This window comes from Carlito syrichta, unplaced genomic scaffold (genome assembly GCF_000164805.1).
Source record: "Carlito syrichta isolate Samal-C Ts95f unplaced genomic scaffold, Tarsius_syrichta-2.0.1 Scaffold309881, whole genome shotgun sequence".
Lineage (NCBI taxonomy): Eukaryota > Metazoa > Chordata > Mammalia > Primates > Tarsiidae > Carlito > Carlito syrichta.
Window position 1 is genome coordinate 121,304 of NW_007253977.1, and position 10,393 is coordinate 131,696.

Genomic DNA, 10,393 nt, shown 5'->3' on the forward strand with positions numbered 1-10,393 from the left:
CCAGGCATGATGGCACATGCCTGTAGTTCCAACTACTTGGAAGGCTGAGGCAGAAGGATCACCTGAGCCCAGCAGTTCAAGGCTGCGGTGGCCATGAGTATGCCACTGCACTCCAGCCTGCGTGACAGAGTGAAATTCCAACTTGGAAAACAAAACAAAAAACTTTTACATAATTGTAATCAGTGTGTATAGTTTCTTTGTTTCTGTAGCCTTCGTAATTTTAAGACAATATCTATTGTGTTAAATCACAACATATTAAAACATTTCCCTATTATCAAAGACGAGTTAGCATAAGTACCCAGAAGTGAAAGTACTATGTTTTTGTTTTTTAAATTGGAGTTGCCCTGTCCCCCAGGCTGGAGTGTAGTAGCATGATCACAGCTCACTGCAGCCTCAACCTCCTGCACTCAGGTGATCCTTCCACCTCAGTATCCTGAGTAGCTGTGACCACAGGTGTATCATCACGCCTGGCAATTTTTTAAAAAAATTTTTTGTAGAGACAAGGTATTGCTATTGCCCAGGCTTGTCTTGAACTCCTGGGCTCAAGCAATTCTTTGGAGAATTGTGCTGGGATCATAAGCATGAACCATCGTGCTTGATCTTTTTGTTTTTTGAGTTAGAGTCTCACTCAGTCGCCCAGACTGGAGTGCAGTGGCTGCTCCCGGCCACCGCATCCTCGACCTGCTGGGCTCCGGCGATCCTTCTGCCTCAGCCTTCCAAGTAGCTGGAACTACACATGCATGCTACCACGTCCAGCTAATTTTTTATTTATTGTAGAGACGAGGTCTCTCCAAGTTGCCCAGGTGGGTTTCGAACCCGCGGGCTCAGGCAATCCACTCACCTCGTCCTACCAAAGCACGGGATTACAGGCTGAGCCACCAAGCCCAGCAATTTCATTTTCAAATTGCTTTTCGTTTTATGTTTTTAGAGACAGGGTCTTGCTCTGTTGCCCAGGCTAGAGTGTTGTGACATGAATTAGCTCACTGCAGCCTGGACTTCCCAGGCTCAAGGACTCTTCCAACCTCAGCCTCCTGAGTAGCTAGGACTACGGGCACAAGCCGCCATGCCTAGCACATTTTAAACTTTTTTTGTAGAGGCAGTGTCAAATTGTTAATTGCTGCTACTGTATATAGAAATAGTTGATTTTTTTCCATAGTTACTATTTGACCTAGCAATATCACTTCTAGATATATTCAGCAAGTCCTCCACCTATGAACCTTCAAGTTGGGAGTTTGCAAAGATAGGAATGTGCATTCATGTGTCCAGTCATGTAAGTCAGTTCACGTGCTTGCATCCTCCACAAGTGGTTGTGCTTTTTGATGAATCAACTGAGAAAAGTTGTCATTCTTTTTTTTTGAGTTGGAGTCTCACTCTGTCACCCAGACTGGAGTGCAGTGGCCACTCCTGCCCACCGCAGCCTCCACCTGCTGGGCTCTGGCGATCCTTCCGCCTCAGCCTTCCAAGTAGTCGGAATTATAGGCATGCGCTACCACACCCGGCTGATTTTTTGATTTATTGTAGAGATGAAGTTTTGCCGCCCAGGCGGGTCTCGAACCCGCAGGCTCAGGCAATCGACTCACCTCAGCCTCCCAAAGGCGGGGAATTACAGGCTGAGCCACCGAGCCCGGCTGAAAAGTTGTCATTTTAATAATATTGAATCTTTTATTTCATGAACTTGGAATGCCTCTCCATTTCTTTTTTTTGGGTTGGGTTGGAGTCTCACTCTGCTGCCCAGACTGTCTTTTCTTTTCTTTTTTTTTTTTTTGCCTCTCCATTTCTTAGATCGTCTTTAATATCTTATCTTTAGTATATAAGTCTTAAACTTCTTTTGTTGTGCTTTTTGTGTACTTTACTGTATAGTACTGTATAGAGTGCTGTAGTACAGTATTTTTATTTCAAACCCAGGATGTCTGGAAGCAAACATGAAAGCTGTGGTGATGTAGCTGGTAGAACCGAATATGTTAGTTGGGTACCTAGGTTAACCTTGTTGGACTTACGAATGTGCCCTTGGAATGGAACTTGTTTGTATGTAGGAGACTCACTGTATTCAAAAGAACTGAAAATGCATTCACACCAAAACCTGTACATGAGTGTTCATTGCAGCATTATGCATAATAGTTAAAAAGTACAACCACCCCAAACATCCATCAATGATAAACAGATAAACAAAATGTAGTGTGTGTGTGTGTATTGGGAAAGAAGTACTAGTTCATGCTACCAAAAAAGACATTTTTGTATATTATTCTTGTATCACATGGCTTTGCTGCACTTATTTATTTATTTATTTATTTTTGAGTTGGCATCTCACTCTGTTGCCCAGGCTGGTGTGTAGTGGCATGCTCACGGCCACCCCAGCGTCCACCTGCTGGACTCAGGCCATCCTTCTGCCTCAGCCTTCCAAGTAGCTGGAACTACAGACATGTGCCACCACCATGCCCAGCTAATTAAAAAATAAAAATTTATTGTAGAGATGAGGTTTTCCCAAGTTACCCAGGCTGGTCTCAAACCCATGGGCTCAGTCAATCCTCTCAACTAGGTCTCCCAAAGTGCTGGGATGACAGGCTTGAGCCACTGCTCTGGCTGCTGCACTCATTTATTATGCAAATACTTTTGTGTTCTTTCTGTGCTTAACTTTACCCAGATACAGACTGAAGAGGGACTGGGTCATAAATGTATTTCGTGCAACTTGTGGTCAGATGCAGAAGTTTGCTCAAGAGAGTTAAAGCAGCACACCCTAACTGCTGACTGTAACAAGAGTCTGTAAAAAAAATCACAATTAAAAGGCCAAGATGAGAGGATTGCTCAAGGCCAGGAATTCAAGATGAGCCTGGGCAACATAACAAGACCCTATCTGTAAAAAATTTTTTATTTTTAAAAAAATTAGCCTGGTATGGGAGCACATGCCTGTGGTCCTCGCTATTTGGGAGGCTGAGGCTGGAAAATGACTTAAGCCTTGATCCAGAAGGTCAAGGCTGCAGCGAGCTGTTGATTGCATCATTGCACTTCAGCCTGGGCAACAAAGGGAGTCCCTGTCTCAAAGGAAAAATAATCTTAATACATTGAAGAGACTAGGTTAAAGCTGTTAGCTCCCTTCCTTCAATTTCAACAAACAGGCATCCAGACTTCCATCCTCTAAAGCCCTTCCAGAGACCACATTATGTTCCAAATGGAATCTATTCAAGTAAACATATTTCTCTGTTCTCTTGTTTCTCCTGTACCCATTTATTTCTGTATTCTGAGTTCCTAACAGGCAGACTGGCACACGGCACCTGCTTACATACGTTAGCTAAGTTGAAATTGATGTGGGAGGCACTTTTGCAACCCCAGAATGGGTTGCCAACTCCCCTGTAGCACCGTGAGTTCTACCCTGAGAACCGGCTTCCTTGTAAACTGATCAGATCGCGTGCTTCAGTTAAGCCTGTGGAGTCATGCTGACTGCAGGAGAGAATGGTCTGGCTGGAGAGATCAGTGACAGCTGGAGCCAAAGTGGGACAGTCCACAGGTGAGTTTCCGAGACAGAAGGGCAGCGTTCACAGCAGCGCTCTGATGACCGATTGCTTTGGGCTGGGTCTGTACTCAATGGCTTCTTTCCTTATCAGGTAGGATAGTCTCTTGGTGCCTATCATGTAGCCTGCCCCAACTGGCCTTCAAGAGACATCTTTGCCGTTCTGTTTGGATCCTAATAATCAGTCCTAAAACAAACTGATTTTTCTGGTTCATACTACAGGAGTCGGGTTAGAGTCTAGAAACACAAGTTCCTAATTAAACAAACAAACACTATTTGTGTTTTAGCATATTGGCCAAAGTCTGCTAGGTTAGACTTTGTTCAGTTAACACAAAGATAAGTAAGGGTGTGTGTGTGCTAAACATTTTAATGAGTTTTGCAGTGGCAAGTATTAGCAGCCAAATATAAGTGACATCTCCATGTTTTCAAAATAAGTGATTGTTTTAAAAAGCTGGAACAGAATTTAATGGTGGAACATGCTTTTATTTTTTATTTCTTATTTTTATTTTTTTGAGTTGGAGTCTTACTCTGTTGTCCAGGCTGGAGTGCAGTGGCATACACAGAGCCACCCCAGCATCGACCTGCTGGGCTCCAGTGATCCTTCTGTCTCAGTCTTCCAAGTAGCTGGAACTACAGGTGCACACTACCATGCCCGGCTAGAACATGTTTTTAAAGTAAAGATATCCCTATTCATCTGCAAGGCTTTTCTCATTTGTACACACGATTTCCTTAAATTATTAAGTACTCAATATTATTTTATTTTTTTTGAGTTGGAGTCTCACTGGGTCGCCCAGACTGGAGTGCAGTGGCCGCTTCCGGTCACTGCATCCTCGACCTGCTGGGCTCTGGCGATCCTTCCACCTCAGCCTTCCAAGTAGCTGGAACTACAGGTGCGCGCTACCACGCCCGGCTAATTTTTTTGATTTGTTGTAGAGATGAGGTCTCGTCAAGTTGCCCAGGCGGGTCTCGAACCCGCAGGCTCAGGCAGTCCACTCACCTCGACCTCCCAAAGTGCTGGGATTACAGGGTAAGCCACCGAGCCCAGCTAATATTTTTTTTTTGAGTCGAGGTCTCACTCTGTCATCCAGGCTGGAGTGCAGTGGCACAATCATGGCTCACTGCAGTTTTGATCTCCTGGGTTCAGGTGATCCTTCTACCTCAGCCTCTCAAGTGGCTGGGACTATAGGCGTGCACCACCACACCCAGCTAATTTTTTGTGGAGATGAGGTCTCTCTATGTTGCTCAGGCTGGTCTTGAACTTCGGGTTCAAGCAGTTCTCCTACCTCAGCCTCCCAGAGTGCTGAGATTACAGGCATGAGCCACCACTCCTGGCCAAGTAGTCAGTATTCTTGGTAAAAACACAATGTACTCACAAGCTCTTAGTCACACAGAATATGCTTATTAGAGTTGATTTCACAGAGATTTTCACTTTCCGTTGTCCAAAATATATTTCTGTTTTCTGAGATGTCTATAGGCATAATTTATGTCTGCCAATAGTGATCAGGTTTTTTTGTTTGTTTTTTTTTTAGTTGGAGTCTCACTCTGTCACCCAGACTGGAGTGCAGTGGCCGCTCCCGGCCACCACAGCCTCGACCTGCTGGGCTCTGGCCATCCTTCCGCCTCAGTCTTCCAAGTAGCTGGAACTACAGGCGTGCGCTACCACGCCCGGCTAATTTTTTTGATTAATTGTAGAGATGAGGTCTCGCCAAGTTGCCCAGGCGGGTCTCGAACCCGCGGGCTCAGGCAATTTGCTCACCTCGGCCTCCCAAAGTGTGGGATTACAGGCTGAACCACCCAGCCCGGCTAGCAATCAGATTTTCTATGTAGTTACCTATCTCGTTTTGTTGGTCCCTTACCTTGGCAATCCTGGCATTCTGGACTGGTTGTTTTTTGTGGGGGTGTCCTGTGCCTTTAGGATGTTCAGGACCACGCTTGGCCTCTAGCCACAAGATGCTCCACTTCCCACGTTGTGACAACCGACAGTTTTTTGGGCCTTGCCAAATGTTCCCTGGGGGCTAAAATTGCCCCCAGTTAAGAACCACTAGTTTAAAATGAATAAAAATGACCTTTTCTCCTGAGAGGAAATTTTTTTATGGTCTTTGTACACGGCAGGGTCCCGTATTTGCTATAGTTAATCAATCTCTAGGGACAAATGAAGTCTAATCGGAAAGGTAAACAGACGTTGTCATATTTTAAACCCAAGGGTGGAGTGAAGTGAAACTTACGCACAGTGGAATCTCAGGACACAAATGAGTTGCTCACCTGTCTTTAATTATTATAGAAGAAAACCAGACATGGACAATCACTATGGTATAAATTCAGAGAAGAAAAAATAACTGTGCCAGGGCATTTTCAATAAAACCTGGGATGGAGGAGGCGCTAGGACCTGCACTTTCTGCATCAGAGAATCACACCACCTCACTGAAGTGCTCTTGTTGAAAATATTTGGGTGGCGTCCGGGACGGCAGGCGGGCTAGCCACCCGGGTCAGGAAGGCACAGAGCATGGAGAATGATGGACTTTCGTCAGTGGACGGGATGGATCAGAGCGGTATTGCATCTGTTAGCAAGTGCAGCAGCATTTTACTATGTTTTTTGAAATCAATGAGACTTAAAACAGGCGCCTTGGAACACATTCAACAGCACCCTGAGGAGCCCCTTGAAGGAACCATGTGGACATACTCTTTGAAAGCTCGGTTACTCTCTCTGCCTTCTTGGTTGTGGACAATTATTCTTCTGATGCCTTACTTACAAATGTTTCTGTTCCTTTACTCTTGTACAAGAGCTGATCCGAAAACCATGGGCTAGTATATCATCCCTACATGCTTGGCAGTTATTTGCAATCGCCACCAGGCATTTGTCAAGGCTTCTAATCAGATCAGCAGACTACAGCTAATTGACACATACATCAGTCACCGTTTTTTCCCTATGATAACAAAACTGCCAGTTCTACATGGAGTCTGATCACCAGACTGCAGTTTCTTCATAGATCTCAGGAAGTTGTGGTGGGGAAGAGGCTTTTCTAAAATGTGACTAGGGGGTATCTTTATCCGAATAATAATGAATTTTTAGGTATACCCTGAGATACAGTATTACAAAATCATGTTGATGACTTCAGATTTTATTTTATTGTATTTTTATTATTTTTTTTTTGAGTTGGGAGTCTTACTCTGTTGCCCAGACTGGAGTGCAGTGGCCGCTCCCGGCCACCGCAGCCTCCACCTCCTGGGCTCCGGCGATCCTTCTGCCTCAGCCTTCCAAGTAACCAGAATTACAGGCATGCGCTACCACACCCAGCTGATTTTTTTGATTTATTGTAGAGATGAGGTCCGCTGCCCAGGCGGGCCTCGAACCCGCAGGCTCAGGCAATCCACTCACCTCAGCCAATGACTTCAGATTTTAGAAGTTAACTTGTGTCTATTACTTGCATTCTTTAGAAACTTGACTAAGTATCTGAAGTTCATATTTCTATTCTACTGTGCAACATAGTGATGATTCAGAAATGTTTCCTTTGGGGCAAAAAATAAACATTTCCATTCTATGTTTTTTTGTTTTTTTTGTTTTTTGTTTTTTTTGAGTTGGAGTCTCACTCTGTCGCCCAGACTGGAGTGCAGTGGCCGCTCCCGGCCACCGCAGCCTTGACCTACTGGGCTCCGGCAATCCTTCTGCCTCAGCCTTCCAAGTAGCTGGAACTACAGGAGCGCGCACTACCACACCCGGCTAATTTTTTTGATTTATTGTAGAGATGAGGTCTCGCCAAGTTGCCCAGGCGGGTCTCAAACCCGTGGGCTCAGGCAATCCACTCATCTCAGCCTCCCAAGGCGCAGGATTACAGGCTGAGCCACTGAGCCCGACTATTTCCATTGTGTTAAGTGTAAAAAGGTCCAGACATGATCATAAAATTTAAATTGTATACAAAAAAATAAAATCCTTACTGACTACATGATGACATATTATTATTATTTTTGAGTTGGAGTCTCACTCTGTTGCCTGGGCTGGGGTGCAGTGGCACGCTCATAGCCACCCCAGCATTGACCAGCGATCCTTCCACTTCAGCCTTCCAAGTAGCCAGAACTACAGGCATGCACTAACATGCCTGACTAATTTTTTTATTTATTGTAGATACAAGGTCTCACCAAGTTGCCCAGGTTGGTCTCGAACCTGTGGGCTCAGGCAAAGCACTCACCTCGGCCTCCCAAAGTGCTGGGATTATAGGCGTGAGCCACTGTCAAATGTTCTGCCAAGAAATGTAATCATAACTGGACAGCTTTTGTGATTTTTGCCTTCATAAACCCTCTGCTCACTCTGTTTGGGGTCAAGAGTTCTGTGTGGCACCAAGCCCACTCTCGACTGCTGGCTAATAAAGGACTCAGATTCAACTTTCTGTGCACTGACGACTTCTTTCTCACACTTCGGCTATAACAGTCCTGTGTCGTTATGAAACACTGATTCCTCCCACTTCCGATGGCTCATACATAAGGGGCATGAGTGATTCCCAAAAGAACTCCCTTTTTCTGTTATTTGATAAAACAAATTACTTATTTCTTTATCTATCTATCTATTTGAGTCGGAGCCTCACTGTAGGTGGAGTGCAGTGGCACTCTTACAGCCACCATGGTCTCAACCTGCTGGGCTCAGGCAATCCTCCCTCAGTCTCCAGAGTCGCTGGGATTACAGGCATGCACCACCACGTCTGATTTTTTCGCTTATGTAGTGACAGGGTCTCACCAGGTTGCCCAGGCTGGTCTAGAATCCCTGGACTCAGGCAATCCTCTTGCCTCCGCTTCCCGAAGTGCTGGGATCACAACAGGCGTGAGCCACGGCACCCGGCTCAAAACAAATGATTAAATCTAAAGCTCAGCCGGGATCGGTGGCTCAGTCTGTAATCCCGCGCTTTTGGGAAGCTGAGGTGAGTAGATTGCCTGAGCCCGCGGATTTGAGACCCGCCGGGGAACTTGGCGAGACCTCATCTCTACAATAAATCAAAAAATTAGCCGGGCGTGGTAGCGCGCGCCTGTAGTTCCAGCTACTTGGAAGGGTGAGGCGGAAGGATCGCCGGAGCCCAGCAGGTCGAGGCTGCGGTGGCCGGAAGCGGCCACTGCACTCCAGTCTGGGCGACAGAGTGAGACTCCAACTCAAAAAAAAAAAAAAAAAATCTAAAGCTCAGTGATCAGCTACAAATCCTATCTGAGCCCCGATCTCTCTGATGTATCATTTTAGGGATGAGAACCTAGAAATGCAAAGTCTATGTTGCTGATCATTGTGGTGAACTGTTCATCGTCATTTCACAGATTTATATTGATGACACCAAAAGGCCTCGAGCCCAGCACTCCAGAAGTCTGAGACTTGCTGGGACAGTGGACTGTGTGGGCTGTTTCGGCGTTGCGTCCATCTGGTCACCCTGTGCTGTAAGCATCCAATATTGACACACACAGATTCCTGCTCAGGATCTCACTTTTGAAGACAACAGCCAGCCTTGTGTTTATTAATTGCCTAAGATTTTAAAGCAAACGTTCTCCCTGCATGTGGGGAGAATAAGCTGTAGGAATTATGCTTAATTCCCCGCGTGATTGAGAGGGGGAGAGCCAGCCTCTGCCTAGCCGTGTTCAAGCACAATGAAGGCAGAGTGGACACGTCCTGCTGCCTCCGCAAGTCCATTCTTCCTGTGGCAGCCAAAGAACATGCTCATCATGGGAAAGCCCAAACTCACCCGTGTTGAGCCCCGCCATCGAGAGAACACATTGCAGGTGGAGTCCCCAGAGCCAGCCTGGGTTGCACTGAAAGTCACACTCTCGGGCCTGATATCTTACGTTTGCTACATGTTAACTTTACGAGGAACTTTCACAAGATTTTAGTCTATGATGCCCTCATAGGAACATGTTCAAGCCATTGCTTAGAAAGGAAAAAGAAAGAACATGGACCATGTGCCTATATATCCACACACTGGGCTTAGATAGAGTATTTCAATTCAGCTGCTGCTGAGATAATAGGATGGGAGGAGGAAGATCAATCCATGATGGGCCTGGGAATCTAAGCTGTAATAATCTGATGTGGAACTCGAGGAAGAGGACAGAACCTCTTCCCACCTCCATCAAAACACTCGTAATGACCCTGACCTCTGCCCACCTCCATGAGAACGCTCAGCTCCCCCCACATCCTCGATCTCCATCAGAAAGCTCAGCCCCCTCCACGTCATCTGCCCACCCCCATCAGAATACTCAGCCTTCCTGGCTGCACACGATACAGACCAGAAGTGCAGATTCGTCTCATAGCAAGTGTTTTATTAATATTGTCCTTGCTAGATTCCGGGAGAAGTAAAACAAACATTTAATTTTAAGAAACCCTTTACCAAGTTCTCCATAAAATTACATTAAATGCTGACCATCTTGTTGGGGCTTAGAAACCGTTTCATCTTGAAATTCCATACTGCGTTATTAGCATTTTCATTTCTTTCATAATTTTAACGATGCACGTAAGAAGTTTAGTTTTTCGGGGGGGATTTTCTTATTTTCTGCCTATGGATTCTACAGTCAAGGCCTGCCAGCATGTTCACTCCTGACACGTGTCCTGTGCCAGGATTGTGCATTTGTGTGTGGTTAGAAGTGATCAGTCCCAGAGCTGCACTCTGGACGGAAACTCCTGGCGTTAACTACCTCCTGCTGTGTGCTCTGCTGCAGACTTGTGTTCCCAGTCACGTGGGAAATGGCTCCAGGCAGGGCAACATGAGCGCCACTGTAGCAACACGAAACTGGTTTTAAAAAACTGTTTTACGGCCGGGCTCCGTGGCTCAGCCTGTAATCCCGCGCCTTTGGGAGGCTGAGGTGAGTGAATTGCCTGAGCTCAGGGGTTCGAGACCTCATCTCTACAATAAAAAAAAAAAAAAAAAATTA